Below are 11,906 nucleotides of genomic sequence, written 5' to 3'. Positions count from 1 at the left end.
ATCCTTGTCCATGTCTAACCTCAAGTGCATATATACACATATGAGTCCATCATGGAATCTACTATTTAAGTGCTGTGCAAAAATTATTTGCAGACAATTTTCTGTGTACCGCAACAAACCAGAATTGGTCAAAACTGTACAAAGGCATCACACAGCTGGGATGTGGTGGGTTATAACTGGATACAAGTCTGTAGCACTGCAGCTGAAATAGAAGCTTTTCTGTTAGTATTGCTTAGAGTAGAATAAGTCTGAGACTGACCTGGGATGTTCCAAGGTGCAGGAGTCATCCTCAGGTGACAGACAGAGGTATCAGTCCAATGATGCACATAATAGCCATCAGTTAGGATTATCAAATGCATAGGAAGCATAGCAGATTCTTCTATTAATGAATGCCAGTTACTAAGTGGAATTTCCAAGGAGATTTTTCCCCTCAAGTCTGCCTCAGCAGTATCAGAGTGAGTTGTTGCAATTGCAGGAGTGGTGGAGAGATCTGGGATCGTTTGCTGGTTTATCAGAAGTAACAATAATACTGCTTAATAGGGAATCAGGTGGAAAATTCAGCAGCATTTCAATATAGCTCTAATTTGAATCAAGTGAGATGTATCTGTGACAATAACAACATATGAGAGGTCACTGTGACAGTCTCCTCTAAAGCTTCATCCCTAGTGTCAACACTACCTATACATGTTTTGTTTTCAGGTTCCTGAAATGTTATTCTCTTATCAGTAGACAGGAAGTCAGAAACAGTTTCCAAGAAAAATATTATTTGTTTCATGACCAGTACTAGTCTACTAATAAACCCCTTGTGCATCCTGCCAGTGAAAAACCTAGCCAATGATACTTCAGACTAGGCAAGAAAGCAAGAGGGGGAGAACCTTAGACAGTTAACACTTTGTTTAGGAAGAACAGCAAGGTGGATTACTTGTCTACTTCTCTGCACTGTGGTGTCAGAAATCACTGGAAGAGTCACTCCACTCTGTCTTGAAAGTAGCTTTCCTTGGCCAGCCTTGTTCCTAGAGACTGCTTTTAGCACATGAGAACCTCTAATCCTAAGAACTGGCTAATAAACTGACTTTTCTGCAGCCAGGTGTTAAAGAAGTGCTCAGATTTGTCCACAGCACTCAAGCTGGAGCAACCCTGGAGCTGTTGCTGTAGATAACATTTCACAGAGGACTCCTATTCGATGTAGCAAGCAGGCCAAGCACTTTAATGACAGCAGGCTTTAGATTCAAAGACATAAAAATTAAAAAGCATATTTGGCCACACATGACATGCTCTACCTGCCTCTAACATATTTAAAGTAGTGAATACTGAAAGTTGGTTATGCAAAATGAAACGAGCCAGCTGCATTTGATACATGATGTTATCTGCACAAGGGTACCATAAAGATGTCAGTGCTCCACCACCAACTTACCCAAAATGTGTGGTTCTTACTTTGATTTTGATGTACAGCTGTAGATTTTTTGAAGCTTTTTTTTCTTTTTCCTAAAATATTCTCTGGGTTCTCTGGAGAATAAGTGGTTTATTCCATATAACAATGAAAGGGGAAGTTACATCTAAATATAGCAAAAGTAGGGCTGAAAAAACTGTCTGAGAAACAGGTCAGTGCAAAAGCAGGTTTTTAAAACCTCCTGCAGTATCTTGTGGTACATTAACCCAAATTCACTCACTCTGCAGCCAAATATCTGTTTTGGTCTATGGTCCTATGTCACTTCCATGCTCCCATTTATCTGAAGTGCAAAATCTGATTCTGCAAGGAAGAATGCGGCATCAAATCCCCTTCCTCTGTGCTTGCATTCCAGCTGGTGGCACATGCAGGAGGAAACAAGTTGTGAGGATGAGCAGCCAGAGCAGAGCCTGCTGCCTGTGTGCATGTTAGTGCCTGTGCCAGTTTGCCTACTTATTGCACAGAAAAACTTATGTATATGAAGAGGTTTGCAGATGAAGAAAATCTGTTTCTAAAAGTTGCTGGTAAGGAGCTAAATTTAGTAATGACAAAGATTGATAAAGTCCCATATTAAGCTACAGCCTTATAATCTGCAATTGTGTAGCCTAAAAAAAGCTCTTTTTTTAACCACTGTTAATATTAATGTATTGAAATTTATGTGAACTGTCTCACTGCCAGTACAGAATTACTGAGAATCCCTGTTGCTGCTAGTGGGAATTTTTTTTTTTATAACCTTCTCTGGGGACTATTTTGTTTATGGTATATTTGTAAGCATTTTTTTCTTCCCACTGCATCAGTTCTCTGTGTCCTTTTCCATGAAAAAAGAAGGTTTTGTATGAGACACATTTTCTGTGGAAGTATGAAGTACAGGCCTCAGGGATTCTGGAAACAATTTTGATTTATATCTAAAAATAGAAATATTATGCAATTTGGAAATACAACCTATCATTATGAAGGCAAATGCTCTTAACCTCATCTTCCCTCATGTAAAATTCATGTCAAACACTAAGAAAAAAATTGTCACAGATGTATGCATGTTTTATGAGAAACACAAGGATAACTGGTTCGAGCTGCTGCCACCAAATTAACCAAAAATTCAGTTAGGGGAATAAAATCATTTGCATATAAGAAAAAGTCAGGTACTTCAAGTGCATTTATTAAATAATCAAGGATGGGATGAAGAGGGGAAATAGAAGAAGGCAGTACAAGTGAATGTATTCTCCCCTCCAATGTGAGGCACAAGGCAAGCTGGTATCCAGTTGCCAGGCCACATAATGTGGCCAGGGGGAGGGTGGGAGGGTAGATGGGCTTATTTTTAGTCCATTCCTCCCAGTTGCCTTTTGAAACCAACAAATCTGGGTATAACTTACTTTTGTAGATTGAGAATTCTTAAGCTGGTTGGAGAGATAGTCTCAAGACTGAGTGGTCTTGAGTTAGAGCCACAGCCAGCTGGAGCACAGCTCCAGGCACTCTGTACCATACAGTAAATGTAGCTGCAGTCAGACCCTTGGGGCTGAAAGACTTGCAGGCTTCTATCCTGATTGCGCCGCAGAATTTCAGAGATGTGTCCCCATCTAGTACAGGGAGGAGAGAAAAGTCAGTGGGCAAGGTATGAACCACCCAAGTGGTTTTCTCTGTGTGAGAGCAGCTGCAGCTGAGGAAGTTATGAGTGATTTTTTGCTGAATTTCAGTTTCCTGCCTTTCCAACAGGTTTCTGTTTCCTACCTGCTCCTCACACAGGCACAGGTTCTGGGATGCCACTGGTCCATGCAGCTACAGCTGCTCAGGAGCACTGAGGGTTGTGTGTGTGTGCATTGCTCAGTCACTGGTGGTGGCCCAGATCTGTGCTGAGACTGTTGCTAGTCAAGTACTGCCAGACTTTGTGGGTAAATTCAAATTATAATGGAAGGGAGCTGCTCTTCCCATTGGTATGGGCCATAACATAGGCATGTCTCTCCCTGAGATCTTTCACAGCAGCAGTTGCTGAAGCCTATCACCACTTGTATTTATCCACACAATGTCCTGCTCATTCTCTGCACTTCCAACAACATTCAGAACCATGAAATTCAATTATTTAGGATAAGCAGCAGTCATTCCTTGTTCCAGGAGCTTTTCCTGGCCAAGACAGAAGAGAAATAGCTATTGCATGTACTAGCCATAGAACAGAGAGACTGCAGAAGCAGCTACTGCCTGTGGAAACCAGCTGTTCCAGGCTGCTTCCATCTTGGCTGGATCAACTTTTCATTTGGTGGTCAGGATTTGAAACTGTATTCTTCACTGGCTTGTTCTGGACTTTACATAAAGGAATGGCTTTCAATGCCATAATTTTCTCCTTCAGGAGGTAATGAATATATTAACTGTGAGGGCTTCTCTCCAGACCCTCTAGATTTGTGAAGCTGTACCCAGGCTACACAGAATTCCCCCAGAACAACTGAATTTTTTTTTTTTTAATTTTTTTTTTTTTTTTTTGGTATCTGTGTATTTCTGGTAAGTGGAAGGACTTAGGCAGGCATGTAAGTATCTAAAATCCAGTTCCTCCTCTTGCTAACATCCCAGAACTAGAACTATGTGCAGCTTGCTGTTAGAGATCTTCTCAGGTTGTGTTCCTTGTGTTCAGGTAGCCAACACCCAGCCATGACCTGCTGAGTGACCTCTGCTGGGTCTGGGTTCTAGAGGGCAATGTGAACCAGCAGAGAGGGCTGCGCAGACAGGGCAGCTCAGAGGGAAAAAGGAGCAAATATAAAGGCTGCTGAGGAAGCAACAACATTCTAGGGAGATTTTTCAAATCAAAGACATGCTGAAGGATCAGGACAGGACAGAAGGAATGGGGAAGCAGAACAAGAGACACACGCTTGGGTAGTAAAAGAAGGAAGAGAAAATAATAATTAAATCAGTCACCGTGCTGATTCATTGCTTCAAAACAGACTGTGTGAAATATCATAACTTTATAGTTACGATATTTATTAGTTAAAAAACATTTTACAGATTAAACTGCTCTGATTTGTACAATTCACACAACTTTCTGTTACATGAGATTTTTTTGTACTACCTGTTTTTTAGGAATATTGGCAACCACCCATGTAAATCAAAGCGAAACAGTAGTAGCAGCACAGGATGAGACAAGTTAACAACATTGCTATAAAAAGTAACACAGTTACTTACACACAATACTGGGAGTCTCTACCTGTTACTAAAATATTCAAAGCTGCCACAACAGGATCACATTCTGTACAGCCTCCAAGTAAAGCACAAAAACAGCCACTGCAATGATGGAAACTTCATCAGAAAGCACTCCTTATTACACACACACAAAAGGAAAAAAAATTATATATATTATGCAAAGTAGGAGGACAAGTTAGCAATGATGTAACTCATCACCTGCAAGGGCAGCCACACGCCCTGGTTTCCATGGCCTTTTCAGGGCTGGTTACAACACTTGTGCGTACACGCTTTGCATGTCCACATCTACAGGTTTTGAAATTGCTTATAAGGAGGGAATTGAATGGCAAAATTGTCACCACTCTGAGCATCTTATCACCACCCACAAGGCCATTCCTTGGTGGGTGTTGAGGGGCCAGAGGAAAGGCAGAGTTGGGAAGTGTCAGAGGAGTTTTTCTAGGGCAGGAAGACGGAACCAGAGTGCACTTACTGGTTCCTGGTTACTGTGATCCCGGGGAACTTCCAGCTGCCTGTAATTGCTGGCAACAGCTCAGTCCCTTCAGGGCAGGGAAGAAAGAATAAATACCTTCAGCCTTTAATTATAGCTTGTTCTTACTCCCCAGTTAGGTAATGGAAGCTGCTGATAACACAGTCTGCACAAAGTAGGCCTGAGTTGGGAGCTGATTTTTAAAAACACAAATAAATGCGCTTGTTGCCCTTTTGGCGAGAGAGAGGCACTGGAAACAAATCATAGAGGTGCCAGAGAAAACATTCTGTGAAGAGTAAATATTGCTGTGTCCTTGTTTGTGCCTCCCCATCCCAGCCCCACAAAGGAGGGTCGAGTTACTTGCAAAGTGCCAGCCTTATCACCCTGGCAGACAAGCACTGGCCACATGCACCACTGTCAGGCAAACAAGGTTCTTGCTGAACTGGTTACCTGGTTAGGCAGTCCTAATAGCAGCTGGCAGCAAATGCTGTCTAGAAATCAGAGCTTCTGAATTCCTTCACAGCTATGGCAAGGCCAATGAATTGGCACCGATAGAGTTGATCCTTGCCAAAATAATGTTTGTGGGTTGGTCAAGGTTTTTAAACTTTTCCCACTTTGAAATCCAAGATTATCCTGTGTCTTAGCTGAACTGTCAGTGTTGGCTCCTATTCTACAAACTAGATTGCTGGAACTGGTGAATAAATTCTCAGTAATTAACATTGTACCAAGGTAAACGTTGTACCAAGTAAGACAGAATTCTGAAAACAAAATCATCCCAGGAAACCTCCAAAAATTTAACAACAATTTGATATAATTTGTAAACTTGAGAAAATTAACTGTTTATCACTACATGATAAAATGTTTCCGTAAGGTAATGTAGGGAACCTCTTTTTCCTGTTTTTTTTCTGATCTAAAATCACATTACTCCATTTCTTCAAAGTAGTTTAGACCCACATGGGATATATTCATGAAAGGGTGGTTGTTGTCATCTTATTGCAGGGGTTCCATACTGTTGTTTCCTTATCACAAAAGTTTCATACCTTATTGGTGTTTCTCATGATCAGCTCCTCAGAGCACTGACTCCTTCTCCTTCACAAAGCAGCCAACTGACCCCAGCTCCCTTCTCACCCAGCCACCCCACTCTCTATAGTGCTCTTCTTCTCATTGGTTACAGCTGTGGCCTGTTGAAGCCAGGCCTGTTCCTAATCTTTGATAATTGGCCCAGCTGCAACTCCTTAGGGGTAAGATTACTTTCTACACTATCTTTATTTTCTTATAGTCTATCCCCCTACAGGTGGTATGACATTAATGTAATATTTTTAATTTTGGTATCTGATCAGTCACTGTAATTTTTTGGCTTTCAAGCTGGAGTTTGTGGAACTGTTTAAGTACTGAAACATACAAAAATGTGTTAGCCATTTTATTTCCTGTAGGTCCACCATTTACTGTTTTCTTCAGGCAACCTCTGGTGTGATCTGAACTTGGATGTAAGGTTGAGCCTAAGGTTATCCTACAAACAGCACTGAAAGCAACATTTAAGCACAATTTAAAGAAAATCCAAATATTTTGATAGCAAAACCTTGGTTTTAAATACTGGAATTTCAATCATTTTGCATGTAAAGTCTGGTCTGGCGTGAAAATGGGAGAAAGAAGAAAAAAGATTTAACAGATTGTCAAGGAAAATTTTGAATTTACTGCAAATTGGATTTAGATATGGCATAATTTCTGAGAAGAAAAGAAGTCATACAGGAGGCTACTTTTCAGAAATTCTGTATCAGAGTAGTATTGAACTGGCTTAGAGGGTTTTTTTTGAGAAGTGTTTGCACTGCCTGTCAGATAGAGCCAGCCTTGGTACCCCCATCACCAGGCCTGAATGAATGTACCCCCCAAAGGGGTTCCTGCTGGGACAAGGTGTGGGTTTGGGGGGCAGAGGACAAGGGAAAGTGTACTGGGAGTGCCTGCAAGGTGCAGGGGCACTGTGGGACTCCCAGCTCCCTTCTATCCCTTCTACTTGATCTTGGTAGAAGAAGTTTATATGTAGGATATGTCTGTCATGTGAAGGGTGAGGTGGGAGAGGCCTGTTTGAAAGATGGAAAACCCAGTAAAGCATTTTTAACATGTGAGCTGTAATTTTGGAAATTTATTTAAGGCACTCGGGAGACCAAAATATGTTTCCTTAAGAGCCCTTTAACCTTCTGTGAGAACTGCACCAAACAGAGAGTTAGTGTTAGGGGCATGGGAAAGGGGAGACAGAATGGGAAGCTCTTGCAAAGGAAAGCTGGGACAGGTGCTGCTACAGTCCCAGAAATGCTCTACATCTGACATGAAAGGCCCTGAGGAACAAAATATTTTATCAGTCAGGTTTGGTCTTAAATTGATGGTGCCAGATAGCTCTACCAACAGAGGCAACCTGAAAGGAAACCCAGCAGCATCACTGTGAAGTGATACTGGAACTGTCATTTCTATTTACATAATTTATACTAATAAAATTAATTCTAATATTTAAATTGTCAGTCTTATTTATAACTATCTAAGGCCATTAGAAAGAGCATCCTTCTCTGATGCAACTGGGTATTTCAGATCATAGTACAAGATAGTTTAGTTTACATGATTGGTTTTGCATGACTTTTTATTCTGCTATTCCATGTTTTTTACAAACCACTACTTGTACTGGCAGAACTGCCCTTTAATACTAATTATTAAGCTTACTTTTAGCTCTCATCTGTGATTTGTGCTTACTCTTGATAGCATAAAGCATCACTGAGCTGAGCCAAGAAGTGTCAGCATACACCAGCCCTGTGTTGGCTCCTGCCAGTGCAAAAAGCTGATTAATTTAGCTACAGAGGCAGAGTGGGGAGAGAAACACGCCTGGAGTTAATGCAGAATCAGCATCACCATATTAATGACATACTGACCGAGGGTGCCATTTTCTCTTTTTTTTAAGCTTAATATGTAATATACCTCATGGTACAATTAAAATGAGCTACCTTTTCATTAAAAACAATGAATGCAGAGGTGTGGTAATGGTGGTGGTGTTTTCAAATCCTCTTATTTTGGAATGTCCCTACTATGTCCCTTGTTAACTATGATTTGCACAATACAGTTGATGATGACACAAATTCTCTCTGCGTTTCAAATTCTGCTGCATAACTAAAGCAGCCATCTGGGGTGTCCAAAACTGCTGTGTCAGAGCACAGCACCACCTCAGATGCAGTTAGGTACAGGTTGATACTGGAAGGCAGTAAGGAGTTTTAGTTAGTTTTGTATCTGTTATAAACTATCATTTTACAGTTGAGAATGGTTTGATGGCATCTTCTAACCATTTTGGGAGCCACCAGGGTATCAGTATCTACCACAACTGTTTATCAAGGTACAGAAGAAAAGCAGATAGGGCTACAATCTTGGAGTCTTCACTATCTTTATTATTTAAATATAGTATATTCTGTTGCTACAGCATAGGTCTGCTAAAATATACATGAGGCACCAGACACGGGACACAAAGATCTCAACTTTCTTGCCTAACACCACGGGAAGTCTCTCAAATGTGATTTTGGTTAATTTCTGCCCACATTTACATGCACAAGCACCTACTGATTGAATTTCATACACTGATGGGGTACAATATTGTTATGGAAAACACAATTTATCTCTAAATGTCAGTCTTAAGCCTGCTTCCTGAGGTTACCTGCTTGAGATAACTTGCAAGTTATTTGGATATAATTCTGTGGCCAGTAATGAATTGGTTTTTTTCTCAAAACATTGCTTACTGCTTTCCTATCAAATTGCAAGTAATGCTGAATATTGGGCAACCTTACCAGCCCTGCCTGTGAGATGGGGCTGGATTCTGGCTTTGGTTTGTTGTCTAAGTTTCCCAATAAGGAAAGAAGCCCTGAGTTGGTGTGACATCGAGAAGCCCAGCCCCCTTCCAGCTGTGTGCTCCCTTTCTTTCCAGTGCTGAGACAGAATCCTTTCCTCTAGGTGCATGTTCCTTGTCTGTGGGTCACCCCTGGGCCAGTAAGTGCAGGCTAGCTCGGAGCCATGATCCACATAGAAGGGCAAATGCAGAGCAGCTTCTGTGCACAGAAAGCCAAGAGGAAACCAACCAATAGAGTTAGCTCAGCAGAGTTGGGAGGCCACCACTTTGGAGTTAAACTACTGAGCATCTTATCAGCATGGACTGTGTGACTCTCTGATCTGCTTTGTCTGAATTTTCTGTTTACTGTTAATTCTAAGGTGGAGATGTCTTTTATCTCATATGTACAGTGAGGCCTGAATCTTCACTGGGGCCTTTCAATATTTAAAATGTCTGCCAGTGACACTGGTCCTCCACTGTGAAATACTTGGAAATCATTAGCAAAAGACTCAGCAGCCCCAGGCTATTCCTTCTCTCATCGGGGTCAGAGTAGCAACTGGGACACAGACTAGTTTTTGTATGTGAAATGTTACTGCAAAATGACACAGACAAATGTTTCTCCCCCAGAATAACTGCTGACATTGTCAGTGCAGCACACCACTTACGTTGAGAACATGTTGTAAGCAGATAACATTTCTCTACCAAAATAACTGTCCAACACTCCCTATAAATTAGCTTGCAAGAGGCAATCTCAATGGTGCTTCTCACTGAAATACAAGCAAAAGATCTATCAGGTCTTTGCACTCTTTTGGTCTGCAACTTGCTGCTTCCTAAATGAACAGAAAAGAACTGCCACTAGGTCTGGGTCTCACCTTACAACGTCAAGTAAGCTAAGAATCTTGTACAAAACTTTATATTTCTGTAGACAGTTTAGCTAAATTCCTATTATCAGTGCTAGTATTTGATCCCAATTGCAGGCTGGCCCAAACTGGTGAGGCCTTACTGACATCTGCAGAACGGCATTTCTTTACAAAGATAATTTGGGCTGCTGATCTAAAAGGTGGCACTGTATGAGAAAATGGGTAAAGTACATTCTTGCTTTGATGCAGACTGACACACAATAATTAATCATTTTAATATATTACCTCTGTCCACTGAGACCAGTAAAATTTCTTGTTTACACAGAAATTTTACAGACAGCAAAACCCCAAAGAGCTAATGTTTTACAGTACAAAAATATAACCTTATAACACAGAACTGATAGGAAAACCACATGCAGTGTGCCTGGATAAGAAAATACTGCTTGTATCTTACTGCATATAACTAAGAATCAATGCAATGAGAGCACTGATATTAAAAGCTTAGCTGCAGCAACCTGGGCTGGATTTGGACTGGAACTACTTTACAGTTGACTTCATTTTTTGAGGTACTGGTACTAGGGGCAGAGAAACTGAAGTATAAAATCCTGTGCAGTAGTGGAAGTAATCTATAACCTGTTCATGGATATTCAATTTACCAGCACAAGTCAACAGGTCCAAAATGAGTAAAATATGAGTACAAAAAGAAAAATGGATATGAATCATTTACCCTGTGCTACTCACTTACTCATCAGGTGGATCTCTGAACTCCTAAAGACTTAAAACACAGATGATGAAACTTTAAAAAAACACATCAATAACCATGCCTTAAAAAAGAAGCAACTTGTAGTTTTCCTTATGTTTCTGCTAGATAGTTAACTGAAATCTCTTAGGCAAATGATCTTATAATTAAACCAATTTTCTTCCATGGCCACTTATTCTCCTACAAAGATGCAACTGTACCACAAAGCTATCTACTATCAAACAAAAAAGATCTTAATTGGCCTGGGTCACAGTTTGAAATGTAGTGAGCAAGGACAGTGTTTGGAACCTTCAAAACTATTTACCTGCCGTCTTCTTGTTGCAAAAGCTGCCATACCTTCTCAATGATTTCTTATGAGCACCTCCTTGCAGCACTGACTCCTTCTTCTTCACAGCATAGCCAACAAACTCCAACTCTCTCCTCACCCAGCTCACCCACTCTTTTGTAGCACTCTTCTTCTTATTGGACACAGCTGTGGCCTGTTAAGGGCAGGCCTGTTGCTAATCTTTGGTGATTGGTACAGCTGCAACTCCTCAGGTGTGAGACTGCCTTCTGCACTATTCTCTTACATTCTATCCCTCCACATTTATCCACATCTTTTCTCCCACCAGAAGTGCTGTTTAATCCAGTACAGCCTAGTAAAAGGACTCTTGAGACATATTAATTTCTCATTCACAACCTGCTTCTTCTGAGATCTTTCCTAAACAGGAATGTGTTAATTTGTTTTTAATGCCCTTGTTGTGTTTCTCATCTTTTTCCTCACATTCAACATAACAGAATGAATTTCAGGACTTTGATCTTTAGGTGTTATTTCTGGTCTTTAAAAAAATATTTCTGCTAAGGAAGTTTAGAAAAAATCAACAAAAGGAAAACAAAAGCTGAGAATATAAGAGGAATCCCCACAGCATCATTTACTGCATTCACTAGCAATGGGCAGAGAATGAAAATCAGCCCTGTTGATGAGAAAAGTCCTTAATCCATCTTTGCAGAATCAGTTCCCCATTTTCAGCCAGTTCTGTCTAATACAGTTTGTAGCCTGGGAGTAAGTTCAAAGGTTACAGTAGAGGCAAAATCCCAATACATGCACAATGTGATCTTCATTTATTAACAAAAATTAATGAAGAGAAAACTTGGTACACAGTTTATTGCCTGTAATATATTTCTTAAGGAATGTGCATTCTTTCCTTGCAGAAGTACAGACTTGAGGATCTGCAGAAACCTGGTTTTACATTGCTAGAACGATTCTAAACAAAGTATAGATTTAACTTGTTTGAATGGCACCTTTCATACAAACCCAACAGTCCAAGCTCAACTGAGATTGCAGAGTGCTAACTTTCTGA

This window comes from Melozone crissalis, unplaced genomic scaffold (genome assembly GCF_028551555.1).
Source record: "Melozone crissalis strain CALT ecotype California unplaced genomic scaffold, PUWL_Pcris_2 ptg000018l_1, whole genome shotgun sequence".
In the NCBI taxonomy this organism is placed as follows: domain Eukaryota; kingdom Metazoa; phylum Chordata; class Aves; order Passeriformes; family Passerellidae; genus Melozone; species Melozone crissalis.
Note: the sequence above shows the minus strand (reverse complement) of the source record.